General features: G+C 38.5%; 1 long non-coding RNA gene across 1 annotated transcript in view; it reads left to right on the top strand.

The window, feature by feature from the left end:
- The window catches only part of LOC109547925 (uncharacterized), a 147,398-nt gene that overhangs the window by 37,207 nt on the left and 97,708 nt on the right, over window positions 1-12,483 (top strand). The window lies entirely within an intron of this gene.

Here is a 12,483-nt window from a genome sequence, read left to right as displayed (position 1 = left end):
AATTAATATTTCTGCTTCAGCATAATTCTGGTATTTGATCAAACATAAAAAGCTTCGAGCTTTTAATGTCCTGCTGACACCAGTATCAACAAAGCATTGAAGTGGAAGCTTTCTGGCGGCTGATTAGAGGGAGATTTTATTTCACTGACTTTAAGACTAAGCATACCTTTTAGTAGATTTTTCTCAAGGGTAAGCTACATCATGCATTATAAATCAAATTCAAGAGCTTTAATAAAGGACCCTTGGTAATTTGGTAATATATTATCACTATGTTTTGGAAAGGCGATAAATGACTGCTTTTTATAGTGTAATTTAAAATAATAATATGGATTACAGTTGTATTCAGTCATGAAAGTATAATTTAACAGTTTGGGCTTATAATAACCTTTTTTCCCTTGACAGTGTCCACTCTAATTTTAGCCCAAGCATGGCTTACTTGGGAATGATTTACTGTGCTTGCTGTTAGAGTCTAGTAGGGCTGAACATGTGTTTAATTGGAGTTTTATGTTGTTGTCTTGAAAAAGCTTCACACAAAAATGAAATTGAAAGCTGGAGGATAAAGACTGTCAAAGTGTGAGCTGTTCCAATATCAAAAGCATGACCCAAGCTTGCTGTACCTATAGGGGCCCTCCAGGAAATGGGGAGCACATGAGAAGTGGAACTGAAGAGAGTTTAATGAAGGAACTATTTATAAAGGTGTGGGAAGGTGCCAGGGAGCAACAAAGGACAGTGAAGCACCCAGGAATTCCTGCACTAGGAGACTTTACCACCCCAGGCCTGAAGAGATAAGTGGTTTTGCTGTTCCTGGATCTGGAAAAGGCTGTGGGCCTGGGGCAGGGTATGGGTGCTGTGGCCTCAGTAGAAGAATGTGGTCACTGTTCGGTTGCATTTAGGCAAGGAGGGAGTCAGGGAGATTTGAAATCTCTTTGCAGAGTCTCCCATTGGGGGGACCCAACGAAAGCTGGAAGGCAAGGAAGTCCAAGTGATATAGTCTGAGTTACAGAGCAAGGTGAAGACAGGTGGGGCGTGGATTTGGAGGACTATCCAGCATACATACCAGACTGCAGGTGAGGAAACATGAACAAAACTGATGCTAAGAGACTTTGCATTTTTATCTGATACGTATGTGACCGATTAGAACCTAAACTCAATGATCTACTAGTTCCCGTTTTTTCTGCTTTCTAGCCATTACACATAAAAAGGACTCTTTCAAAGTTCTCTTGTTCCTCAGGTTATGTGACTTTCAGAGCTGTTTTGTATCTTTAATCAAGTTGGAATGCAATGCACTAGCTTTTAGCAAGAATATGTTGGTCTCTAGGAGCACAGAACAAAACAGAAACCAACCTAATTCCTGCTACTATCCAGGACTGCAGGAGGAAATCTTGCTATTCATAAGACCCATCAAAAAAGGTAGATGGGTAACTTTGCTTTTAGTTGTTCGTCAGGTATTCTGTAGATCTCCTCTGGGCTTCCTGAATCCCCCTCCTGTATCTTCTTCCTTCAACTCCCCACTTTCAGAGCTCTACCTGGGGCTTCTTCCCTGCTCCACAGACCTGTTTGGATTCCAAAGCAGAACTGCAACTATGTCTCAACTTCCCAGGTATCTGAGTTAGCTGAGAAGCCTATATGCCCTTCTCTGACTTTATAGCCCAGCCTCTTTCATTGTCCTTGGTCTACCATCCCCCCCACTCCTCTGAACCTCCACTTTTCTTACAGTGCTCTGGGGTCAGCCGAACTGCAGGCAACACAGACTACTGATGAAAGCTTGGAACTGGGAATCATGAGACAGATTCTAATTCCAACCTTGCCACAAATTAGCCATGTATCATTCATTGGTTAAATCAAAGAATATTTCGAAGCCTTGTTTTTGTTATCTGGAAAACAGGGTGCGTGAAACATCTGTGATCCCTTAAATACTACTGTGAAATCAATAGAATGAGAGTTGGTGGAAGAAACCTAGTTGTCTTCACAGGAAATGGAGGCTAAGTGGAGATGGGATGGACCTTGAAGATCACAACTGTGTCCCAGGATCTGGTTTTCGGTTTTAAGCCACAGAAATTCACCCTAGTCACTCTGGGACTACGGGATGTCATGCCTTGACTCACCCTAACTAACACCCACAAAATCTGGGGTAGAGATTTTTATGCCAATTTATGATTGTTCTGCCATCCAAGTAAGCACCATGACCTGTTCTTCAGTCACTGTACCAGCATAAGTTCCGTGCATCTAGATCCCCTTTCCAATGAGATTACCCACCCTTGGGCACCTCCTACTGCAACATTCTGGAGCCATCACTGCCCCAACAAAACCACACAGGAGACTGAAGTAGCTATCAAAATACCATTGTATTAATTAACAATGAGAAATTTAAGATTAGTACTTATACAATCAGCACCGTTTTTCAAGCTGCATGGGCAATTTAATCACAGTCTCAAGCTATTTCCTTTACCATAGGCAACCGCTCTCCTAAGAGCCTAATATACTCAAAGTCTGGGAAGTCAGACATTCTCACAACACTAGGCAGATCTACACTAAGGAGGTTTTTGTTGGGCATGGAAATAGAACCAAGATAGTTATGCTTACACCACAAGGTAAAATGGTTTAACAATACATCCGTCTCACCCAGGGATGTCTTTGGAACGCTAAAATACACTCTGCCCAATATCCAATTCCCCTTGCCCCAACACTGTTGAGGATGTCTGTCTCTGAGCCTACTTCCATGGGGCAGTGATTCCCCTCCCCACTCCCTTCCTCAGCACCTACTTGCTTTCTTTCCTCGGGCATGTTTAATCAAGTTGAAATCTAGACGGTAGACAGGTGGCCTGGGGAGCTATTTTCTCTCTTTTAGATGACTTGCTTATTTATGTTCAGATCCATTCTGTGTGGATTTCAGAGTTAAGTTCTGAGGGAAATTCTCACTTCCTGTGTTTGGAGTAAATCTCAAACTCTAACAGCTGAAGAAGAAGCTGAAAACTTCACTGCCTTGGTGGGCCAGCCAAGCCCTCTGTGAAATATGCTGTTAAAATGAAGGCAAGGCTGGAGATTGGTTCAAGATGGCAGAGTAGAAGGACATGCCTTCACTCCCTCTTGTGAGGGCACCAAAATCACAACTAACTGCTGAACAATCATTGACAGGAAGACACTGGAACTCACCAAAAAAGATACCCCACATCCAAAGACAAAGGAGAAGCCACAGTGAGATGCTAGGAGAGCCACAATCATAATAAAATCAAATCCCATAACTGCTGGGTGGTGACTCACAAACTGGAGAACACTTACAACACAGAAGTCCACCCACTGCAATGAAGGCTCTGAGCCTCACGTCAGGCTTCCCAACCTGGGGGTCCAGCAATGGGAGGAGGAATTCCTAGAGAATCAGACTTTAAAGTCTAGTGGGATTTGATTGCAGGACTTCGACAGGACTGGGGGAAACAGAGACTCCACTTTTGGAGGGCAAACACAAAGTAGTGTGCGCATCGGGACTCAGGGGAAGGAGAAGTGACCCCAAAGGAGACTGAACCAGACCTACCTGCTAGTGTTGGAGGGTCTCCTGCAGAGGCGGGGGTGGCTGTGTCTCACCACGGAGATAAGGACACTGGCAGCAGAAGTTCTGGGAAGTACTCCTTGGTGTGAGCCCTCCCAGAGTCCACAATTAGCCCCACCAAAGAGCCACGTAGGCTCCAGTGTTGGGTTGCCTCAGGCCAAACAACCAACAGGGAGGGAACCCAGACCCACCCATCAGCAGACAAAGCGGATTAAAATTTTACTGAGCTCTGCCCACCAGAGAAACACCCAGCTCTACCCACCACCAGTCCCTCCCATCAGGAAACTTGCACAAGCCTCTTAGATAGCCTCATCCACCAGAGGGCAGACAGCAGAAGCAAGAAGGACTACAGTCCTGCAGCCTGTGGAACAAAAACCACATTCACAGAAAGATACACAAGATGAAAAGGCAGAGGGCTATGTACCAGAAGAAGGAACAGGATAAAACCCCAGAAAAACAACTAAATAAAGTGGAGATAGGCAACCTTCCAGAAAAAGAATTCAGAATAATGATAGTGAAGATGATCCAGGACCTCGGAAAAAGAATGGAGGCAAAGATCGAGAAGATGCAAGAAATGTTTAACAAACACCTAGAAGAACTAAAGAACAAACACCTAGAAGAACTAAAAAACAAACAGAGATGAACAATACAATGCCTGAAATGAAAACTACACTAGAAGGAATCAATAGCAGAATAACTGAGGCAGAAGAATGGATAAGTGACCTGGAAGACAGAATGGTGGAATTCACTGCCATGGAAGAGAATAAAGAAAAAAGAATGAACAGAAATGAAGACAGCCTAAGAGACCTCTGAGACAACATTAAATGCAACAACATTTGCATTATAGGGGTCCCAGAAGAGAAGAGAGAGAGAAAGGACCAGAGAAAATATTTGAAGAGATTATAGTCGAAAACTTTCCTAACGTGGGAAAGGAAATAGCCACCCAAGTCCAGGAAGCACAGAGAGTCCCATACAGGATAAACCCAAGGATAAACACGTGAAGACACATAATAATCAAATTGAGAAAAATTAAAGACAAAGAAAATTATTGAAAACAACAAGGGAAAAATGACAAATAATATACAAGGGAACTCCCATAAGGTTAACAGTTGATTTCTCAGCAGCCAGAAGGGAATGGCATGATATATTTAAAGTGATGAAAAGGAAGAACCTACAACCAAGGTTACTCTACCCAGCAAGGATCTCATTCAGATTCGATGGAGAAATCAAAAGCTTTACAGACAAGCAAAAGCTAAGAGAATTCGGCACCACCAAACCAGCTCTACAACAAATGCTAAAGGAACTTCTTTAGGTGGGAAACACAAGAGAAGAAAAAGACCTACAAAAACAAACCCATAACAATTAAGAAAATGGTAATAGGAACATACATATTAGTAATTACCTTAAACATGAATGGATTAAATGCTCCAACCAAAAGACACAGGCTCGCTGAGTGGATACAAACACAAGACCCATATATATGCTGTCTACAAGAGACCCACTTTAGACCTAGGGACACATGCAGACTGAAAGTGAGGGGATGGAAAAGATATTCCATGCAAATGGAAATCAAAAGAAAGCTGGAGTAGCAATACTCATATCAGATAAAACAGACTTTAAAATACAGAATGTTACAACAGACAAGGAAGGACACTACATAATGATCAAGGGATCAATCCAGGAAGAAGATATAACAATTATAAATATATATGCACCCAACATAGGATCACCTCAATATATAAGGCAAATGCTAACAGCCATAAAAGGGGAAATCGACAGTAACACAGTAATAGTGGAGGACCTTGACACCTCATTTACACCAATGGACAGATCATCCAAACAGAAAATTAATAAGGAAACACAAGCTTTAAGTGGCCCAATAGACCAGATAGATTTAATTGATATTTATAGCACATTCCACCCAAAACCAGCAGATTACACTTTCTTCTCAAGTGCACACAGAACATCCTCCAGGATAGATCACATTTTGGGTCACAAATCAAGGCTCAATAAATTTAAGAAAATTGAAATCATATCAAGCATCTTTTCTGACCACAATGCTATGAGATTAGAAATCAGTTACAGGGAAAAGACGTAAAAAACACAAACACATGGAAGCTAAACAATATGTTACTAAATAACCAAGAGATAACTGAAGAAATCAAAGAGGAAATCAAAAAACACCTAGTGACAAATGACAATGAAAACACAATGATCCAAAACCTATGGGATGCAGCAAAAGCAGTTTGAAGAAGGAAGTTTATAACAATTAAGCCTACCTCAAGAAACAAGAAAAATCTCAAATAAATAATCTAACCTTACACCTAAAGGAACTAGAGAAAGAACAAACAAAACCCAAAGTTAGTAGAAGGAAAAAATCGTTAAGATCAGAGAGGAAATAAATGAAATAGAAACAAAGAAAAAAATAGCAAAGATCAATAAAACTAAAAGCTGGTTCTTTGAGAAGATAAGCAAAATTGATTAACCATTAGCCAGACTCATCAAGAAAAAGAGAGAGAGGACTCAAATCAATAAAATTAGAAATGAAAAAGGAGAAGTTAGAACAGACACCACAGAAATACAAAGCATCCTAAGAGCCTACTACAAGCAACTCTATACCAATAAAATGGACAACCTGGAAGAAATGGACAAATTCTTAGAAAGGTAGAACCTTCCAAGACTGAACCAGGAAGAAATAGAAAATATGAACAGACCAATCACAAGCACTGAAATTGAAACTGTGATTAAAAATCTTCCAGCAAACAAAAGTCCAGCACCAGATGGCTTCACAGGTGAATTCTGTCAAACATTTAGAGAAGAGCTAACACCCATCCTTTTCAAACTCTTCCAGAAAATTGCAGAGGAAGGAAAACTCCCAAACTCATTCTATGAGGCCACCATCACCCTGATACCAAAACCAGACAAAGATACTACAAAAAAAGAAAATTACAGACCAATATCACTGATGAATATAGAGGCAAAAATCCTCAACAAAATACTACCAAACAGAATCCAACAACACATTAAAAGGATGATACACCATGATCAGGTGGGATTTATCCCAGGGATGCAAGGATTCTTCAATATAGGCAAATCAATCACTGTGATACACCATATTAACAAATAGAAGAATGAAACCCATATGATCATCTCAATAGATGCAGAAAAAGCTTTTGACAAAATTCAACACCCATTTATGATAAAAACTCTCCAGAAAGTGGGCATAGAGGGAAACTACCTCAACATAATAAAGGCCGTATGTGGAAAACCCACAGCAAACATCATTCTCAGTGGTGAAAACTGAAAGCATTTCCTCTAAGATCAGGAAAAGACAAGGATGTCCACTCTCACCACTATTACTCAACATAGTTTTGAAAGTCCTAGCCATGGCAATCAGAGAAGAAAAATAAATAAAAGGAATACAAATTGGAAAAGAAGCAGTTAAACTGTCACTGTTTGCAGATGACATGATGCTATACATAGAGAATCCTAAAGATGCCACCAGAAAACTACTAGAGCTAATCAATGAATTTGGTAAAGTAGCAGTATACAAAATTAATGCACAGAAATCTCTTGCATTCCTCTACACTAATGACAGAAAATCTGAAAGAGAAATTAAGGAAACACTCCCATATACCACTGCAACAGAAAGAATAAAATACCTAGGAATAAACCTACCTAGGGAGACAAAAGACCTGTATGCAGAAAACTGTAAGACACTGATGAAAGAAATCAAAGGTGAGACAAACAGATGGAGAGATATACCATGTTCTTGGATTAGTAGAATCAATATTGTGTAAATGACTCTACTACCCAAAGCAATCTACAGATTCAATGCAATCCCTATCAAATTACCAATGGCATTTTTTACAGAACTAGAACATAAAATCTTAAAATTTGTATGGAGACACATAAGATCCCGAATAGCCAAAGCAGTCCTGAGGGAAAAAAAAATGGAGTTGGAGGAATCAGACTCCCTGACTTCAGACTATACTACAAAGCTACAGTAATCAAGACAATATGGTGCTGGCACAAAAACAGAAATATAGATCAATGGAACAGGATAGAAAGCCCAGAGATAAACCCAACCACCTAGGGTCAACTAATCTATGACAAAGGAGGCAAGGCTATACAGTGGAGAAAAGACAGTCTCTTCAATAAGTGGTGCTGGGAAAACTGGACAGCTACATGTAAAAGAATGAAATTAGAACACTCCTTAACACCATACACAAAAATAAACTCAAAATGGATTAGAGACCTAAATGTATGACTGGACACTATAAAACTCTTAGAGGAAAACATAGGAAGAACACTCTTTGACATAAATCACAGCAAGATCTTTTTTGACCCACCTCCTAGAGTAATGGAAATGAAAACAAAAAACAAATGGGACCTAATGAAACTTAAAATCTTTTGCAAAGCAAAGGAAACTACAAACAAGATGAAAAGAAAACCCTCAGAATGGGAGAAAATGTTGGCAAATGAATCAACGGAGAAAGGATTAATCTCCTAAATATATAAACAGCTCATGCAGCTCAATATTAAAAAAACAAGCAGCCCAATCCAAAAATGGGCAGAAGACCTAAATAGACATTTCTCCAAAGAAGACATACAGATGGCCAAGAAGCACATGAAATGCTGTTCAACATCACTAATTATTAGAGAAATGCAAGGCAAAACTACAAAGAGGTATCACCTCACACCAGTTAGGTTGGGCATCATCAGAAAATCTACAAACAAAAAATGCTGGAGAGGGTGTGGAGAAAAGGAAACCCTCTTGCACTGTTGGTGGGAATGTACATTGATACAGCCACTATGGAGAACAGTATGGAGGTTCCTTAAAAAACTACAAATAGAACTACCATACGACCCAACAGTCCCACTACTGGGCATATCCCCAGGGAAAACCATAATTCAAAAAGACACATGCACCCCAATGTTCATTGCAGCACTATTTACAATAGCCAGGTCATGGCAGCAACCTAAATGCCCATCAACAGACGAATGGATAAAGAAGATGTGGTACATATACACAATGGAATATTACTCAGCCATAAAAAGGAATGAAATTGGGTCATTTGTAGAGACGTGGTTGGATCTAGAGAGTGAGAGTGAAGTAAGTCAGAAAGAGAAAAACAAATATCATATATTAACGTATATGTATGGAACTTAGAAAAATGGTACAGGTGAACCGGTTTGCAGGGCAGAAATAAAGACACGAAATGAGAGAACAAACGTATGGACACCAAGGGGGGGAAATGGCGAGGGTGGTGGTGGTAGTGGTGGGATGAATTGAGAGATTGAGATTGACATGTATACACAAATATGTATAAAATGGATAACTAAGAAGAACCTGCTGTATAAAAAATAAATAAAATAAAATTCAAAAAATGAAAAATAAAACAGGCACTACATTGTAAGGTGCTCTCAGAGAGCACTGGTTTAATAAATGTGACATTCCAGAGAGTAAAAAAAAAAAAAATGAAGGCAAGGCTGCGTTCCCACCAATTCTCTCATACACATGGGTAATGTGATGGGCTGTGTCTGTTCCCAAATCCATTTATGCCAGTTGTACTAGGTATTGTAGTTTTATAGTTTAATTAAATTTTGAAGCAAAATATGAGTATAAAAAGAGAATTCTTTTATGAAAACTAAAAGCTTTGCAAAGACTCAATAAAGGTGAATAGCTAAAATTTCTGTTGTTGAGCAAGACAACTATAAATATTGGGGAAAATTATAAAAAATTAGGGCTTTGCACTCAGATTGGCTTACAGATATCTTTAAATTTTCACTCCACTAAAGACCATGAAACCAGTGATTTTGAAGGAGACCTTACGGATATGCTTTATGCACGAGACCAACAGGAAGCCATACTGAAATGAATGATACTGTCCCTATACCAAGACATTTGTGGATAAATGTATATTTATGTGTTCTAATGAAAAATAAAATGTCTATGCTACCTATGCATCTATCACTTTTTATGATTCCTTGCTGTAACTGATATTTTTGATTCCCTAACTGGAGATCCCAACTGAGTCAAATGAGAGTGCTTCAAATGCAGTATGATAATAACTACAGGATAATTATAGGGGCTACCACCCATGGAACTACATTTTTAAACAAATTCAGTTTATTATTAAAATGGAACAGGAAATTTACTTACTAATATGCGATTACAGATTATCTTCTAAAGCAGAAGATAAACAAATTGGTCTTCTTGCTCAATATCTCTCTAAACTTCCCTTGGGGAGTATAAATTGAGGTAGCAACTCCAGGGAGTTTCTACTGAGTGCCAGAGTCACCAGGCTCTCTGATCCTTCCCTGTTGCCAGGAGGCGCTGCTTCACTCAGATGCACCGCTTGTTGGGCAGTGAGCAGAGAGACTGCTTTTCCTTTGCACCTTTAGGTGTCACAGGGAGTGAAATGGGAATAAAACAATTTTGGGTCCAACCAGAGGAGCCCTTGCTTGAAGACTGCAAGTACTGATGGCTTGGGTAAACACTGCATCTGTTCAGGGATGCTCAATCTTGAACAAATTTCTCAGTCTCCACAGAATCAAATTTTTAATCAGGAATGCCAAAGCTTTTGGTGACACATGAGGTAACACCCCTGTTAAGTTCCCATTCCTCCCTAATCCTTCCAGTGAGTTTTTCCTGATTCTGCCTTCTGTTCTGGGTCTTCCCCTCTAACCAAACTCTATAGAGGTAAGACTCCTGCTGATTCCTACATCTTTTGAGTTGGGTTTCCAGTTCCTGCAAAGCTCCACTATCAGAGAAGGTGAAGAGTAAAGTTTAAACAACCTCCTGGGGACATGACCTCATAAGTTGGGACTGAAGGAGCTCAGGTTAATTAATAAACTACCGGACAGAAACAGTAATAAAGTCGCAATTTCAGGGTTGGAGGAGGGGCAGAAAAATATGGAAAAGTTCCTTTAATAATTTGCCATATTAAATTCAGAATATTTGGAAAATACCCAGGATAATATGTAATGCTTGAATTTAATGTAAATGAGAGACTTAGGAGAAATGAGAAACGGAAAACGGCATTTTATATTAGTTTTAAAAATCAATTTCCATTATTAAATAGAAGCCTGGGAAAAAATTGAAAATGGCACAGATCAGGATGTCTGTTTTTTGTTTTTTCAAAAAAAAAAAAGGTATTGCTACTCATAATTACAAGAAAAGGATGACAATATTTTAAATGAGTAAACTTTGGCCCATCGTGCTCACTTCATGGTGTGAAGAAAACAGCACTTGAATGATTTTTTCCCTTAATTTGTCCTAAATTACAGCAAAGTGCTCTGCAAGAAGCAAGTGCTTGTGTTAATTAACTCTGAGTAAAGAAGGTCACTGGTATACATAATACTCATTTTGTGGCTTTGGTTACAGATTTTCTTTTGCAATTAGAATTCTTCATTAGGCTTTATAAACACATGCAGATTTTCACTTTTTTTATCTAGCATTTTAGATTTAGGCACACTGTTATTTTTCTCTAAAAAACTTTAAAATTGCAACAGTACTAATGGAATTGACTTAAGAAATAAAACATGGTTCAACATATTTATAAGTACACCTAAAATATTAACCTTTTATATAAGCCTGAATATTATAACTGAATTTTAAAAAGTGCATACACTATTGTACTTCAAATTTTACAACATAAAAGTGAACAAATCCGAGTTTTCGGTCATTTTATACTGAGTTGTAAACATCAGAGATAAGATTCTGAACGCTGTAAATTCTTGTAAGTAATCCAAGGTACCAAAAGTTTCATCTTTAGAGAACCATGAACAGCTAAGTCAATGTTTCTAAAATAAATATAACTTTTAAGTGTTTATTTCTAATGTTCAATTATAAAACCTTTAGTTTTTTTTAATATAAGCCAATATTTTTATGCCTAAGAATTAAGAGAGCCGTAATGTGTGTTAGTTATGTTGCTCATATAACACGTGATATAATATAGACTTTTAAACTGAAATTGTTTATGGAAGTAAATAATAATGCCATGGTATGATCAGCAATGCAGATTTACTCACCCTTTCCATTCCACTCCAGTAATAACTAGGAAGAACTATAAACAAGTTGGCTTTAAATAGATTTAGCCCTAGTTCAAAGGTAATAATGTTTGCCATTCTTGTGATTGTCTTTTTTCTGAGGATTCAAAAGTTAAGTGTATGCAAATTCGGTACATCTTTTCTTCATTATTGACCCAAAACTAAAAACTTTCTTTCTAACTCAAGAAGATATCAAAGAAATCTGTTTTATCTAAAATTTTCTACTATTTAATAGGCACTACTCTCTCTGTCAAGCTTCTTTCTCTACCTGACAGAATTAATCAGTACCCTTTTTTTCTGATTCTTTTCATCTTGTTTATATTTGTATTGCATTATATTACACTTATTATTTACATATTCCTCTTCCTCTGAGACCTCATGAGCACAGAGATGGGGTTTTGTTCATACTGCCACCTCCAGAACCTAGGGCCCTCTCTGGGCCACTGTAGGCTCTCAATAAATGTTTACTGATCAGAATTGCTTATCAATGTTGTAACCACTCAATTCTGCTGTTGTAGCCTACAAGTGATCATACACAATAAGTGAATGAATGAGGATGGCTGTGTTCCAATAACTTTATTTACAAAGACAGGCAGCAGGCTGGACTTGGCCCTGCCAATTGCTGCTCTTTATCGTTGTTTTGAGGGGTGGAGGAAGAGGGAATAAAGATTCCAACCATGTATAGTAATAATCACCACAAAGTTTCTTATAAATGTTGGCAATAAGAATTTTGTTGGATGTAACATTTTGAAATACCTCCCAATGCTCGTTCCCGAAGAACAAAGAGAAAACTAAGCAAGTTTTGTTTTTTTCCCTTTCTGTACTTTGTCTACCATGAAGACTAAGCCATTAGGTTGTAGTGGATAAGCACAAGTGAGAGAATT

Source organism: Tursiops truncatus, chromosome 7 (genome assembly GCF_011762595.2).
Source record: "Tursiops truncatus isolate mTurTru1 chromosome 7, mTurTru1.mat.Y, whole genome shotgun sequence".
Classification (NCBI taxonomy): domain Eukaryota; kingdom Metazoa; phylum Chordata; class Mammalia; order Artiodactyla; family Delphinidae; genus Tursiops; species Tursiops truncatus.
This window is presented reverse-complemented; position numbering and strand designations above follow the sequence as displayed.